Source organism: Rhodamnia argentea, chromosome 1 (assembly GCF_020921035.1).
Source record: "Rhodamnia argentea isolate NSW1041297 chromosome 1, ASM2092103v1, whole genome shotgun sequence".
Taxonomy (NCBI): Eukaryota; Viridiplantae; Streptophyta; class Magnoliopsida; order Myrtales; family Myrtaceae; genus Rhodamnia; species Rhodamnia argentea.
Genome location: NC_063150.1, coordinates 16,129,757 through 16,146,124, shown reverse-complemented (window position 1 = coordinate 16,146,124; position 16,368 = coordinate 16,129,757). Strand labels below are relative to the sequence as shown.

The 16,368-nt window shown below is 36.6% G+C and overlaps 1 pseudogene; it reads right to left on the bottom strand.

Moving 5' to 3' along the window:
- Window positions 1–11,967, bottom strand: part of LOC125314589 — a 53,924-nt pseudogene extending 41,957 nt beyond the window's left edge.
- Window positions 11,968–16,368: the final 4,401 nt, after the last annotated feature.

The window sequence follows — 16,368 nt, the reverse complement described above, 5'->3', positions numbered from 1 at the left end:
ATAGGATAAAGATAGACGCCGGAGCTTAACTTGATGACGAGAACTTGAAAACTACAAGTAAGGAAAATAAATGCAATACGAAAAGTGAAGATAAGATAAATTTGTTGATTTGTTCAAGAAGTTCTCCTCTGTGGATGCTTGCGTATATTTATAATGATTGAAATGGTAACTGCTCCTTAGCGATTATAATCCGAGCGCACCAACAATTGCCGCCTTTCTCGCTCTTTTTGAATTCTTTCTGATCCAGTCTTTGAGCGGTTATTCGACTTTAGATAACTGATATTGTTGGCGCTTCTCTTCGATTACCTTGTATCAATCATGCCCATGTCCTCTACATCTTGGGGCTACGCAGTTTAACAATCTAGTAACTGTAGATAGGATTCTTACCAGTTCCCTTTCGGTTGTGAAGGGTATGTTCATATCACCCGCATTTCGCAAAATCCGCGACTTGTTCTTAAGGAATCATTTTGCCTCAAAATTGTCCTCCTGCCAAGAGATTCAAGAAAATAGCTTCCAAATACTTTGGTGCTCCGACGCTTTTTTCAAATGATGTACATCGGTACCATCATGTGTTCTACACAAGCTTTACTTATTCTCTCTCGACGTGCCTTCTCCGTGTCTACTACATGTGTCAACTCCTTAAGTGTTATGCACGTGTGTCAATCCCTCATGAGATTAGCACACATATTGACCTCTAAACCGCAGGTGCCTCGGAGGGAGAGTTATTTTGAGTGTCAATTGTTTGTTTAGAAGAAATTCTTCATCTCAAGATGTCTGATACCAAAAGGATGGAATAATGTCCTAATTTTCCTTAGAGGTCTCTATTTATTACTTTTTTTGTTCTTTTATACCTCGTATCAATACTCGTTTCGAGGTGAAATACCTATAAAAAAAAAAAAAGACAAACTGTGGTCGGGAAGGTTATAGTAGCAAAAGCCATGGGAATTTTTATTTTATACACTGGATGAATCCGTTTTGTTATTAATAAACTAAGAAAAAGGAAAAAGAATAACTGAAAGAAAGGAAATCAATTACTTATTCATGAAAGTTTCATTTATTCAATGACTAGAATTAGACGAGGATATATAGTTTGGAGACGTAGAACAAAAATACATATGGCCCAACAAATTACTCTGAATTGTAAGAGATCTATGCTTTGAAACCCTTTCATGGTCATTCATGTCCGCATTTTGAAACACGTATGTGGTTTGATATTTCATTTGCTCACTTTTTACAAGCGGCTGCTTTCATTCCATTGGAGTAGGAAGCAAGTTTTGCCCAAGAAGCAGCTTGGTAAAGCCTAAGATGTCCAAACACTGTCCCTGCTATCTAAGAGGACGAGAGAGTTGTAAATCTACTCACAAAGTTCCCCGGACAAAGATCAGAACTTAGATTGAGGCGAGAGCCACCCTCGTCGGCATCGCACGAGGGGCCACCCTCGTCGGCGTCGGACGAGGGGCCACTTCATGAGGATACTTGGGGCCTTTATTTAAAATTTTCAACCTAAACAACTCACAATCCCCAAATGGCATCTTTCTAAGAAAAAAAAAACGATTATAACCCCCCACCCCTAAAAATAAGAACCTCCCAAATAAACTCGAAATTAGTCTAAAATGACATGATTAACACCGAACAGAAAACATTTTTTTTTTTTTTTTGGTAAGGAAAGAACAGAAAAACATTTCATTATCAAAATAACCAAAAAACTTCAAACACGCTCAAATAACTCTAAATGTGCCACAACCACAAACCAAAATTATAAACTAAACCAAAATAAAACTCCATAAGTCTTGCCAACCACACCCTCTTTACATGCCCTTTGCTAACTGTAAGAAAGCCTCACGTTATCGCTTTCTAACTGCTATATAAATTAATGCTCAACACCGAAATTACTCCAACAATAAATATATCTTCATATAACCTAATACATGCTCCATAAAGAAATAACACGCACAATAAAACTGCCCTAAAAAAATATTTGAATAAGAAAAACACCAAAATAACCCTACATATTCTAAAATAATCCTGAAAATAACCCCAAAACTAGAATAATAATCAACGTTCGAAAAACCTCAAATAAACGCGAATTGCAAAATGTCATAATCTTACCACAAAATACCCAAAATGAAAATAAGCCATCGGTAACCCCTAGTCTTGAAGTAATCCCTAAACATGAAAGACGCTCCTAAATAACCTCAATTAGTCTAAAAATAGCCAAAGGTAACCCCTAAATGTAGCTCAAAAAACCCATAAAACTTTAATAACTTATCAGAAGGAAATCACTATTTATCAATGCTCAATAAAAATATCCTAAAAATATCTTCATATATCTTAATAGATGCTTCATAACGAAATAACCCAAACAATCAGAGTACCCTCAAATAAATAAATTGTGGTTGACTTGAGTAAGAATAACACCAATATCCACATCAACCTGAATATATTAAAATAATCTCAAAAATTACCCTTAAACTAGACCCTATATCGATGTTCTAAAAGCCTCAAATAAACACAAATTGCAAAAAGTCAGAATCTTACCGCAAAATCAAAATAAGCCATTAATAATCCCTAATTTTAAAATAACCCCCTAACATGAAAACGCTAAAAATAGCCAAAATCAACCCCTAAATTTGGCTCAAAAAACTCCTCAAGCTTTGATAAAACAACCCAAGCACTCAAGCTACCCTCAAATAAATAGATTGTAGTTTTTTTTTTTTTTGTCAAAATAGACTAGTTCATTTGAGCAAGAATAACACCAATATATCTCATAAACTGAATATATTAAAATTATCTCGAAAAATTACCCCCACACTAGAATCATAGCCCCTAAACAGAAAAATCATATAAATTAAGAATATTACAGCAAACTCCACAAAATGATAATAAGCCGTTAATAACTCTTAATCTTGAAATAAAACCTAAACATGAAAAGCTCTGAAATAAGCTCAAAATTGGTATTAAAATAGCCAATGGTAACCTCCAAATGTGGCTAAAAAAACCAAAAGCATTAAGAAAAATATATCATTAAGACAGCAAAATCACAAAAGGAAACCATATACCATAAAAAACACAAATATGAAATAACACCCAAATTTGCTGTAACAGTACGCGTTTCTCGTCATATCATCTCACTATTAAAGTGATTTATCTACTCAAAATCCGAAGAAAAGGGGGACGATCTTTCCCTGCGAAGGGCTTAGGTCATCATTTTTCGAATATAGCACGAGGCATTTTTCATGGGAGTAAACAGAAAAGCACCTATACCTAACAAGATTAATTGAGAAAATTGTTTTGGGGTACGTATTTGTCAGAGAGCACTCCACAGTTCCATACCTTTCTACAACGGTTTTGGATATTTCGTTCTCAAAATATCAGGCTAGAGAAAACTTCCTAATTCCTATACAACCAAAGTTCTAGAATTCGAAAATTTGGTTACACTAATATTTCTATTAACATCCTTTCAAATTCTTGATTAATCTATTGACTCCTCGTCTTTTCGTTCTTGCCAAGTTTTCATGCAAATGTGTTCAGTTCTTTTCATGCCATTTTCTAAAGTTTTGATTCCTATTCTAAAAGAAACAAGAAAAGCACCCTAAGCAATCAAGGGAATAAGGGAGGATAAATCAAAATAAGTTACACAAAAGCGATAAAGAAGTACCCGCAACTCATTGGGTGTTTAATGACAAACGAATGGAAAACCCGAGACATGGTCCTGATCCGACAACAAATAAGCATTCAAAGCAATTAAGGGAATAAGGGAGGATAAATCAAAATAAGTTACACAAAAGCAATAAAGTACCCGCAACTCGTCGGGTGTTTAATTACAAACGAATGAAAAACCCGAGACATGGTCGGGATACGACAACAAATACGATCGGATTGGACATCGATCTAAGAATCGCCGTTCTTGAACCGTAACTTCAATATTAGAAAAATTCATAACAATTGCCTTCGTCCAACATGAAGCTGACAAAAAAATAAGAAAATTGTTTCCATATACTGCACAGGGCTCAAACAAGTGAAAAACCAAGAATATCGACCAAAAATCCACTCAAACACACAACTAGCCAAACCTCAAAATTAGCCTAACGCTGACTAAACCCTAAGCAAGCTTAACGTGAACCTCAAATAACCATTTGCCATCCTACAAATATATGTTCACCAGAACTCAAAAATATTTTTAGACTAAGATAAAGCACTCGTGAACGACACATTTTTATCGGCTTATCAAGAAACAAATCCTTTTGTTAGCTCCTTCCCTCTCGCTACATGCGTGTTTGCTTGGCATGCGTGTTTGCTTGCCTGAATGTAAGATATCCACATTTACATCTAAATAGAAACGTGACAAAAAGGCAATAACCATACCGCAATGCTTCTGCAACCAGTTGTAGTTGTAGCATGCTGAATTCTCGAATAGATTAGCAACGGCCCAAATGCTGGTTAAGAATTTGCAGGAACTAAAGGATCTCCAGCTGCTCTCTTGATTGATTCCATAAGAACATCTATCACGGTGCCAAATCAACATCCCATCAGAACAAAATATTCTTCAATTTGCAACAGCTAGTAAAGCGCTTTGCAAAAAAAAAAATGGGCCTAAATTCGTAGGTAATCTAGTCTGAGAAATCATCCGCTCAACAAAAGAAGAAATTGACAATACCCTTCTTGTCCTCTAGATGCCTCAGAAGTCCAGCTGCCACGTCTGGATGCAGGATTACCATCCTGAAAATATCAATAACTGCAAAAGAATGAGCAAAATAAATCAACTAGTCGTGATGCATTAAATCCACACAAATATAAGATGCTACAAACTGCAGAGTGCAAAAACAGTGAAATTGATATCGATATATCAAACAAACTGACGCCAATGGAGCAAAATTTCAGTTGTTGAAGCACATCAATATATCCGGTGAAGCTACCAAAGGTTTCATGGTTCAACTACTATCGTGTCAAAACCATCCATGAAGCTGATTAGTTCATTATGAAAAATTTCTCACCAGTTTCCTATTCTCCTGTTTGTAACAAATAAATTTTGTGCTTTTCCTCTTCTTGGCACATCTTTGCTTGGGTTGAAACAATCATTGTGGAGCACTAATCAAGATTTGCTTCTTTCTCATTATAACTCCCGCTCAGCTGGCCACACAAGCTAAAATCTTAGTCTTACATCCAAAAACCAAGAAGCATCTTCCAGAAAGATTTGTTGTTGTACACACCAGATGAAAGACCAAATCATGCAATTTGAAAGAAATAGAATGAAATTTACGAAGACATCAGTATCGACACCAGAGATACACATGCATGAAGGACACAGGTAAAAGAACCCAACCAGGAAACATCATTTTGAATGGCCATGATCCTGGCAACTTCAACATCAAATCAATGTCAGCATCAGCAATTTTGCTGGAATTATCTCGATATCCATTAATGATAAGTTCTTCTTTTCCTTCAAAAGACCGCTAAATATGAAAAAACGCCAAAACAAGAACTATCTCTCTTAAATCAACACCCAACAAGCCTCAAATGAGTCTCATATGATCCCATTACAACCCTTCAATAACATGTTAAAGAACTTAATCGAAAAACCCTAAAATTGGAATCTCATTAAGAACACCAAATGGCCAAAATATATTGGATAACCAACATGTCCCCACTAACTTATAATTCCAAATAACATATAACTGCAAACAATGAAGGATATAATGAGTGAACCGATAAAATCTTAAAAACCCATAATAAGCACCCCTAACTTTGGAAAAACCTTGTAAGTCCTAAATAGCTCATAATTAAACTCAACTGAGTCCCAATCAAAACAATTACAACCACACAAAACAAGTAAAGTGCTAAAACATGCTCAATGTTGATATAACCCCACCAATCAGAATAGCCTAAAAATCTAAACGGTTGAAAACAAAGAATATGACTCAAAAACCTCAATATCCAAACAACCCTATACTAACTCTACAATTAACCCAAAAAGAGCGTCAATCAACCCCATTCTTTAAAAATAAAAAATAAAAACAATCTAGCCCCTCATTGTCAATAGCTCATCATAAAAAATAAAGAAAAAATGCACGTTGAAATATCCTCATAAACAAGTAAAGCTCCCAACCGAATTCATAGTAGAAGATACCAATCCCAAAGTGACATCTTATGTTGCAAAAAAGGAAGAATATAACCCCTCTAAACATAAAAATGGAAAGCTCACATATAGACTCAAAATTAGTCCAGCTTAATGCAAACAACGACAAATAGTGCAAATCTATGATTGTAGAGGTTGTGAATTCTTCAAAGTATTCCATTAGCATGTTAAGCATGCATTGTTGTTAATAATGCTGGCTAATCTGTGATTTACAATCACTTTTGTTTTATAAAATTAAGTAAATGATTTGAATTACCCATGATCCAGGGACTGTAGCCCGGGCAGACCCTGCAAAGAGAGTAGAAGGACTTGATGCTCAGATTTGTTTGCTGTTATGCCTTCTTCATGACTCTGTTTGCTTTCCTGCGATCAATTGCACACGTTTTTACTAAATCTTGATCAGAATATTTCTGAAGTTGCTCCTGATAGTACTCAGAAGAATTCAGTCACCCATCACGTACTTGGCATTTACTGAGGCCGAACTCCTCTCCTCTGTACTGAAAAGACGGGGTGAGCTAGAGGAAAAGGCTGGGAGCCATCTGAAATGCCCAATGAGAAAAAGGAATTGCTTAGTGCTGCTGTTTGCCGTGTTAGTGCCTTAGAAGCAAAGCTATTGCTAGTAAAATGGTACTCTTGTTATGTTTAGTAAAAAATTCACTTCTTCTCTGGTTTGCTCCCTTTTCTTTGGAAGCAAAAGGCCTCTGAAGGGTTGATTGCTTCTTCCAACCAGCATCAACTGCCTTATCAACCACGGGCACATATTCAGTCATACACAGAGAATGTCCCAGCATAGCTTGCCTTTGCCTTTCCAATTTCCTTAACCTACACAATTGAAACAAATTGTAAATGGAAGCCAGAATCCAAAAAATACAGCCACTCTTAAAAATCCAGCAACTCGCGATACAATAATACACAGCTCGGTAACTCACTACACAACCCAAAACAATGGAGGCAACTCAGTAGGAAATATTAGATTCATTAAACATTTCACAAATAGCCCTATGGAACTTCATATAAGTCAAACCAATACAAAACAAGAAATGCATATGCAACATGTACACAAAAGTCCTGTAGGGAAATGATTGACAAAGTAATGCATTGAAGGAGCTGAAGAATAATATCCAAATAAGTTGTTGCAGATGTCTCGCTCTTTCCAAATGAACCCAACACCAGAAGATATCATACAGCATCTAGTTTATTATGATGGATGCGCCAGTCGTGTCTAGGATAATACCGTAAACACGTAAGAGAGTCACCATGTTTAGATCTTAATTCAAAAATGGATATTTTGATATATTGGCCGAATGGTTGGAGCTTTCAGCACTTACAAGATACAATGCGGCAAAATCATTACTAGAATTTTCAACACTAGGTCAACAACTTTAACAAGCAAACCTAATATGTACCTTGTGATTTGAAGGTGTCAATCGTATTAGCCTCTTTAACAACTGGGAATGCAGTGCTATGGAGTGGCAAAAGCATGAAGACCTGAAAAGCATTATCAAAATTAGCAAATAAACTAAGTTAATAACCTAACATAAGGACAAAGTAAATGTGATAGTGGATAACAAAGTTTTCTTTTCTTGAAGCTTACCAGAACCACAACAGAAAGGAAAAGAAAAAACTAATCATTCACTCAAAGGGCAAAGATACCCAATTCAACATGTGCGATCGCTCACTGGAGCCTTCAAGATCAAGGACAGAATTTTCAGCAACAAACTCAAGATACATGTTTGGGATGGTAGTTTGGTGGATTTGGAAATGAGTGTCAAAAGATATTTTGAACAATTCGAAAAGATTCTTATTTTATCTAAAGACAATATTTTGCTCAAGCCATTGTAAGTAGCAAGGTCTGTCATTAAATGTAGTAAGTACCTACAGATTTCCCTATCCCAAATGCCAATTATTATTTCAATACTACCAACTCATTTTAAGCACCTCAAAGACCAAATGACTAAAACCAGAAGGTAATAATCAAAATTCATAGTTACTGCTCTTTCTAGGCAAAACTTGCATTACATGTACAGATTTCCCTATCCCAAATGACAATTATTATTTCATTACTACCAACTCATTTTAAGCACCTCAAAGACCAAATGACAAAAACCAGAAGGTAATAATCAAAATTCATAGTTACTGCTCTTTCTAGGCAAAACTTGCATTACATCTGCCGGACACTGCACAGAGAGAGAGAGAGAGAGAGTGAGTGAGTGAGTGAGTGACAGACAGAAAGAGAGAGACCCAGAAATCCAAACACAGGCTATTAGAATTTTCAAACAAAACCTCAACTAGTGAAACTCCTTATATACAAAACTCGACTTAAATATCTAGAATCATATTGCAGACTCAAGTTAAAATGTGCTCAAGCTTGCACTCAAATTATTAAAGAGGAATACTATATAGCTTAAATTTCAATGTTCTTAAGTATATGCTATGTATATGTTTCTCAACAACTCTAAGAAGCTCAGGAGCTGAGAGACTTGACTTGAACTGGTGAAGAATAAAGCCAATGTTAAGCACCGGATAAGACAGATTTGAGTAATAATGAAATATTCAAGTTCAAGGAGCTCGCAAATAGCTTCGTCTGCATTACTAAGTACTAGGAAGAAAGCAGAGTCCCAATATGTAATTCATTAACTCATGAATCCTGTCAACGCTAAAACTAGCATAAAAATGCATACTGGTTTGTTTGGTAAATTTCGCTATTAACTTTGCACCTACCATTTCTGTGACTGACACCAAGGAAAGAACCACTTCCAAATTAGTTGGATCAGCCTCCTGAGCATTAATGAATTGCTAGAAATATGTCGCACAGCTCATTTACAAAAACCCAGGCCAATTATTATTGCCAACTATTCCTATTTTTTACATTTTTACGTGCTAAAGAATCTCAGCTATACACTTGGCAGTACTTGAGATTAAAGTAGCTAATTGTCCCTTCTCAATTAGCTTGCACAACTAATTATTACTGTCACAAAGCTGATTAGAGAATTTACGGTAAATAGCAAAGAGAGAAGAAGCATGAGAGGAGAAATAGAGAGGAGATGAAGAGAGGAAGAAACGGATCCTAAAATTTCAACTACGAGCTCTCTGTTTCTATATTTCAGAAGCCCTATACCTACCGTACTTGACCATAATACCCTTTATCTTAAAGGAAATAGGAGAAAAAGAGACGTTTGAAGAGGGCAACAGATAATGGGCCTGAGGAAAAGCCCTAAGCATAGGAACACAATGACTTCAAGATACAGTTATTCCTACAGGACCACAAAGACAGACTGGGAAAAAATTGTTTTTCCTCATACCATATGAAATGTCAAATGTAACTCTAGGCTTAACATAATATACTCAAACGGACTTACTTATGAAGGATAAAAAATCAAACTAATGGAGAAAATCCAAGTATATAACTAACCTTTTCTTGAAGGCTTCTGCAAGTATGCTCTCTCCCAGCAAGCCTGAACTGCAATGACTAAAAATTGTCTTGAAACTTTTTGTTTCTTTATCATCATGCTTTAGTTTTTCCACCTGTTAAAAAAGAATAGTTCAGAAGCAGCAACATAAGCTGACAGAAGGTGAAACGTCCAGAGGTTCTGAATGCTGCTCCATACCATCTGCTTGTGCCTGAAAACATCTAAAACATCTGCCTGCTTGCGAGCAGGTCCGCTCTTGACCCCATAATGCAAAGAAAATAATGTCATCTTTTTACATCCATTAGTTTAAACCTCAGAGCCAAATATTGCAGTAAAAGAATCAGGACACAAACATGGGGCTATAAGTCACCACCTTAAGTCTCTGCAAAATTTCAATAAAATTTCTGAACACATCCTAGCAAATGGTACAAAATAAAGGAATGAAGGCAAATGAAGGAAAAAGGAAGAGCAAAAATTGGATGGGAAATGGAAAAAGAACTTTTGTGAGTAGGGAGAGCAAAAACTCTAGGGAGCTTGGTATATCAGAACCTTAGGACTACAAAAGAAAGGCCTACCTAGGGAACTCTGCAGCATGTGACTGAGCTTTAAGTTTCTGTTAAGGATTGAACTAATAAGAATGCAACACCAGTGACACACAACCATATAAAAGGGAGAGAGAGAGGAGAGAAAGAGAGAACCTATGAGATATGTGAGGGCAGATATCACATCTCCTAGTCCAGAAAGGGGGACCTCTTTATAAATTTAGATTCCTTCTTCAACTTAAATCCTTCCAACAGCCTCACTGCCGGCCAAATCAACCATCCAATGATGACTCTTCACCTTCTGTCCGTTTACTAAATTCTCACCCTCCACGGTCACTCACACTAGGCTGGCATAGGAATATTTGGCGACTGTGGACAGTGATCAATGAACTCAGTGAATAAGCTAGTGCCAGAGTATATTATTATGGATAGATCCCAGTATTCTTTAGAATGAGATAAAACAGCACACATCCAGCAGTTGAATTAAGTGAAACATAATCTAGGATAGGCATAAACTAGAAAAATCACCAGTGAGTGCCAATAACACTTGTGGATCTGAGTGATCTAGCTCGACTTCTAGACTTCAGTAGCTCCCACACTTCCTCTGTACGGAAAACACGAGATTCAACCAGCCTTGGAACATCTTGAGCCCCATCTGCGGCTTGCTTTATCTCATTTTTTTTTTTTTTTTTTTTTTTTTTTTTTTTTTTTTTTTTTTTTTTTTTTTTTTTTTTTTTTTTTTTTTTTTTTTTTTTTTTTTTTTTTTTTTTTTTTTTTTTTTTTTTTTTTTTTTTTTTTTTTTTCCTGATGCTGAAAATGCTGGGTATTACTAGATAACAGAATCGGTGTGGACTATAGGCTGCTTTATCCCACGACAGTTGTCAAAGCGGTTAACCTGAACATGTGTAGCTGAGTATGTGGTGGCGACACTAGGTACCAGAGTCTGTTCCTACCTCCATGCTAGTCCAAAGAACAGGAAGCTAGCATACTTTAGACATGCCAAATGCAATAACAATATGTCAGCACTAAGTTTAAAAAGGAGCACTGATCCCAGATCCAGTGAAACAATAAGACTCACTTCTCAGCTGGCTGTTCTAAGATTTCTACCAAGTGGTCTCTTATCTTCGCATTGTCCACTTCCAGCATGCGGTCAAACAATTCATATCACTGCCATTTCTTTCCTTGGATGTCTGAAATAACTCTTCCAAAGTCCTGTAGTGGACTCCCCAGTTTTCTTGAGTTCCTTCCATTGTAAATATCTTTCCAGTACAAGTTTGGCCATATGCGGAAATTCACACATTATTTCCATCCATTACTGAAGCGGTAATGGGTTTCGTCTGAGCAAAACAGCCTCTGCATTACGCAGAAGATGAGAGGATGAAGAATAGTTTCTGAAACATGTGACAATGAGGTTAATGTCTGCAAGAAAGTTAGTCACGATACCTTGGTTATCCTCAGCTTAAACACATGATCAAATTAAAGCTTCTCCGAGGAATCAGAGGAAAGTACCTGAAGCTCACTGACCTGAGAAGGGACAAATTTTACCACACAAGCTGAGCCACTTGCAATTTCTTCTGAGTTTAATGGTCTACATCTACAGAAGACATATCACTTCATTGTACAGTCTCTTTCTTTCATATGACGCCTCAAGGTACTGCTTCTTTAATCTTTCATTCTCTTTGCCTACCAATCATACGTAGGCAACCAATGAACACAATGCAATCAGAGCATAAAAATGTGGACAAGAGTTAGAAAGTAGAAAGCACTTACTGAGTTGATCAAATGTATCAATACGTTTGGGCCCATCAAAAGCACTCGGAGATATACCTTTAATTCCATCCGATAGAGTAGCGTGCTCCTTTGTCAAATCCAGAAGCATTATAGAATTGATGATCAAAAGATCGAGAAAATTTCAAAAAATTATTTTGAACTAAGCTAGGTTTACTGCTACAGAACCCCAAAGAAAAACGTGCATGAGGGGGTCCACTCCATTCTCATTGACTCACAAGGTGCCTTTGACCCATAGACAGATGTGTTCAATCCTTCGCAAAATGAATTCTATCCGCTTGACTCAAAGTATGGTGATCCTGACTAAATTAAGATATGCCCTTGACCCTATCTACTGGATACAGAAATACACACAGAAAAGAAGATTTTCAGGTTATATCAGTTCAACATTCTTTACAATAGTCTCATAGCTCAACAATGTTCGTTCTGTTTCAATAAAAAACGAAAAGGGGCAAAACTTAAACTCCAAACCAACCTACCTTCCTCATGGATGCAACTGCTTGTCGACAACACCCTACATAGTGACATCTGCTACATTAACTCCATGGAAGTCAACTTTCTATCCTTGCGTTCATCAACCACATTAAATTTGGAAATCAACTTGCCAATACTCTGTTGTCATTGCCCTTATGAGTCATGCACAAGCACATCCTGCTTTGAGCCTAATAAATGCTTGCATCGAGAATAAATTTACTATCCAAAAACAATGGACCAGTCATGCACTAAAAGGGATTAAAGAGCACACATCACCAACTTCATCTTCTTACTCGCTTTCTTTGCCCTTCTCTCAACACCTAATCCATCAATGACATCCCACAGTTACCAAGATTTATCGTTCCTGATGTTCCAACTCTTCGATTAATTCATTCCACTTTTCACATAAGAAAACAATGAACTATTATTAAATTATCTATATGCTGAGTAACCTGAATATAGATGCCCTGAAACATTAGACATCCGTATTTCAATGGTTTTGTTTGAGAAAGTAGCTGAGATGGACTTTTCAGCTACTAACGAGAAAATTACTATAAAAATTTCCCCTTTCTTTCTTGTATAAGAACATCCCACAACCATGTAAGAAAATATAACCCTAAAAGGCTCTTGCTTATTTAGTACCAAAAATGGAAGTCGGGAATGTTCTTCTATGTCAAAAAATGAGAATTAATGTATAATCAGAGAAATAATCAATAAATAACAAGATGCAACCATTAGAGTTTGAAATAACTCTTACTGAAAAAAAGGCAGCCTTGCTAATTTCCCATATGGACACCAATGAACCCCAAAGGTCTGCAAAGACATCCATTTCAGAAAATGCTGAAAAATAAAAATATATAGATGAATTTCATAAATAAGTGCACAAAGCTCAAGGATGTCCTGAGAACATGATTACATAGTAAAGAATGATTGCTACACTGAGTTCCCTTCTTAGCAAAATATCCAGGTATCATTTGCAAGTGAGACACAAACTATAAACGGTTTCACAATTCAATTCACATGGTGTTGGCATTTTATAGGGAATTAAGGAGTCCAGTCAAGCAAGCAATGCCATCTTTTTCCATCCATTTACTGAATCCTCAGAGCCAAATGTTGCAATAGAAGAAGAATCTGAAACTTGTTGATCGGTAGAGGATTTTTGCTGAGCCCCCTGTGTGTGCCTTCACCCTTGGATCAAAAATGCGGAGTGTGTATATGTGATGTCAACAAATGAAACCAGTGAGAAAACTCTGAAATGGTATTAGCATATTCAACCGAAAACACCACCTCCTCATGAAAGTCAAGGATTTTAATGAAAGCATTTATCACATGAGCGAACCAAGATAAATTTGTTTAGCATTTAATATCATCCAATATCATGGAATTTTCATCAGGCTTGGAGTATATCATCAATCATTAAATTCCCTTGAGAGAGAAGTCATTTTCAAAATGAACTTAACTCCTGAAAAGAGTAAGTTAAGCATGCCAAACGAGAGATTCTTAGTCAGCAAGGACTTCTCACATACTCTCAAGAAAAAGCTATTTGATCCCATCCAATAATGTGGAATAGAAATCTGATCACTCGATATAACTCACACTCCCGGTGTTGAAGGCTCAAGAAACATTCGCAAGAGGTACACATTGACCAATCCAAGAGGTCTTTAAAAGGACGTAATGTGGGCTTGGTCACAGTTTCAACAATGGATAAGCATGATCAGCCAAGAAATGAAATAATCATCGATCATCATCTTCGCCAGGTTTACGAGTCAAGAAACCTTAAGATGAGATAAGACAACCTTGCTCCCACTTCCTCGAGCAGTACCTTTCAATGTGAAACTAATATGTTAGCCCGAAAAATCCCAATCTGAAGAGACTTTATTAAGGGACGTAATGTAGGCTTGGTGTTGGGGTTAAGAAATGAAAGGCTCAATAGGCTCCAAAAGTATATCAAGGGGGCTTTATGGTTGGTGACCATCTGAGCATCATCACCAACATCCTTGTTTCCGAGATTGCTCAATTCTTTGTGCTTTCACCAGTCTCAAGATTCCACAGGACATAGGACTTGCTTTTAACATGGGATTGAAATGCACACATATATTCTTTCTTTTCTTTCTCAACACTTTTCTACATTTATGGACATTTGCCTTGCTTTTTACGTGGCACTGCTTTTTCATGCCCCAAGCTTTTTATCATCTTTTTCATTTCATGCTCTTTGGCTTTCCCTTTCAAAGACTATATACATCACAATTCCATGAATTTTATATGGGAGTGCTATGGACTCTCGAGACTCCATGTCTTCAATCACCTAAATCATTTGCCTTGCCTCAATGTAGAGAGATGATCACCAACTAGGGTTCAAGAAATCAATTAGTAGGCTCGAATTGGCTTCGCAAAGGGTATAACTGTGTAGGGCAGAGAAATGAATGCTCTTCTTCACTTTGGGATGTCTCGAACTTTCATTTGAGCTCACCCAAAAGACACCACAAGAGGATTGATGCAAGTGAAGGCAAAGAAGTCTTTCTCATCTTATCCACCAAATGATACCAACCCAAACCTCCATATTTGCCCCCATTGTGGGGTGGTTCTTGACAAGGCTATTTCACAAAAATTCTTCACATGTAAAGGCTCAAAGAGGCTAACAATGGCCACCTGTAGTGTGTAAGATAGAGGAAAGAAATGCCTCTTATCATCCCGATCCATGTACCACTTGCGAATGAATCCCTCGTCCTAGACGACACGGGTTTTCTCTTTCGCTCAACTCTCGAAGTGTTTAAAGGACGTGTTTAGGAATAGCTTACCTTTCTTCATTCTAAGCGTCTCTCATTTGGCATGATTAAACATCTATCCTTCCTATTGTTAAGATCATATGATGAGATTAATCTCTATAGGGAATCTTGATTCAAGATGAATGATCCATGAAGCAAAAAGACAAATTTCAGATAAAGAAGGATATTACAAATCTTTCTGAAAAAAGTTTGTTTCCTCTCAACATTTCCATTTTTATGTTCATTTTCAGGGAAACACTAAAAGTTTATTCTTTATGATGAAAATTTGCCATTCGACTTTCATTTTTCTTTAGAGAGAAGGGTACTTACCTGCGCTATAGCTACTCGATAACTTAATAGGAATTAAAGAGCTTTCATATGGCTACATGACTCAGGGTAGTTGGTGACTTAATCCAGAACATGCATTATATAACAGGAACAAGACAACGTAAAAATGGAAGTGCTCAGCATTATAACACATTGTCAATAGTACGACATAATGAATAAAAACTAAGGTTCTCTTTGCGATAAAGAAATTCATTACAAATGGGATGACATTTTTTACCTGTTCAGCAGCAGTAAATAACACAAGGAAAAGGTGTTTCCTCTAGGAAAGGTGAAGGAGCATAATGACTACACTTCAGAGTATGGCATCTTTTCTTAGTAAACTGAAATGGAAGCATCATGACAAAAACAATCCGAAACCACAGAAAATGCACATTAAATTGTAGCGAAAGCAAAAAAACAATTATTATTTTGTTGGTATTGTTGTCCATACTTGCCTCCAAATCTTGTCTTTTGTGTGACCTGCCTGCTAGAGTAAAATCTTTTTCCCACAAGTATTGGTTGTACTCTATCCTGTACATAGAGCAACAGGTCAGGTAACGGAGAGGGGGCATTAACAGTCAACATGTTTTTCAGATTCTGTCCATTAACAAAGAACAAGCACACACAAGCTATTCATTCTAACGGAAAAACAGCCATGCCAGCTTTTTCTATCTAGACAAACCCAAAAGATGCTACTCTCGACTTGTAGACAAGAAGAGATGGAAACCATGATGAGTTTCTTGGCCCACAGACTCCAAAATTTTGATGAGAGGGTACCATGAGGAGTAACCCAGTGAAAAACAATGTAAAGATAAATGTAAAGCAAATGATAATATCAAAATAAAGGATCCAGTATTCATTTAAGAATATAATTTCAAAGGGGAAAAATCAGTTGGAAGTCCTCATTTTACTTCATGTAGTGGTCC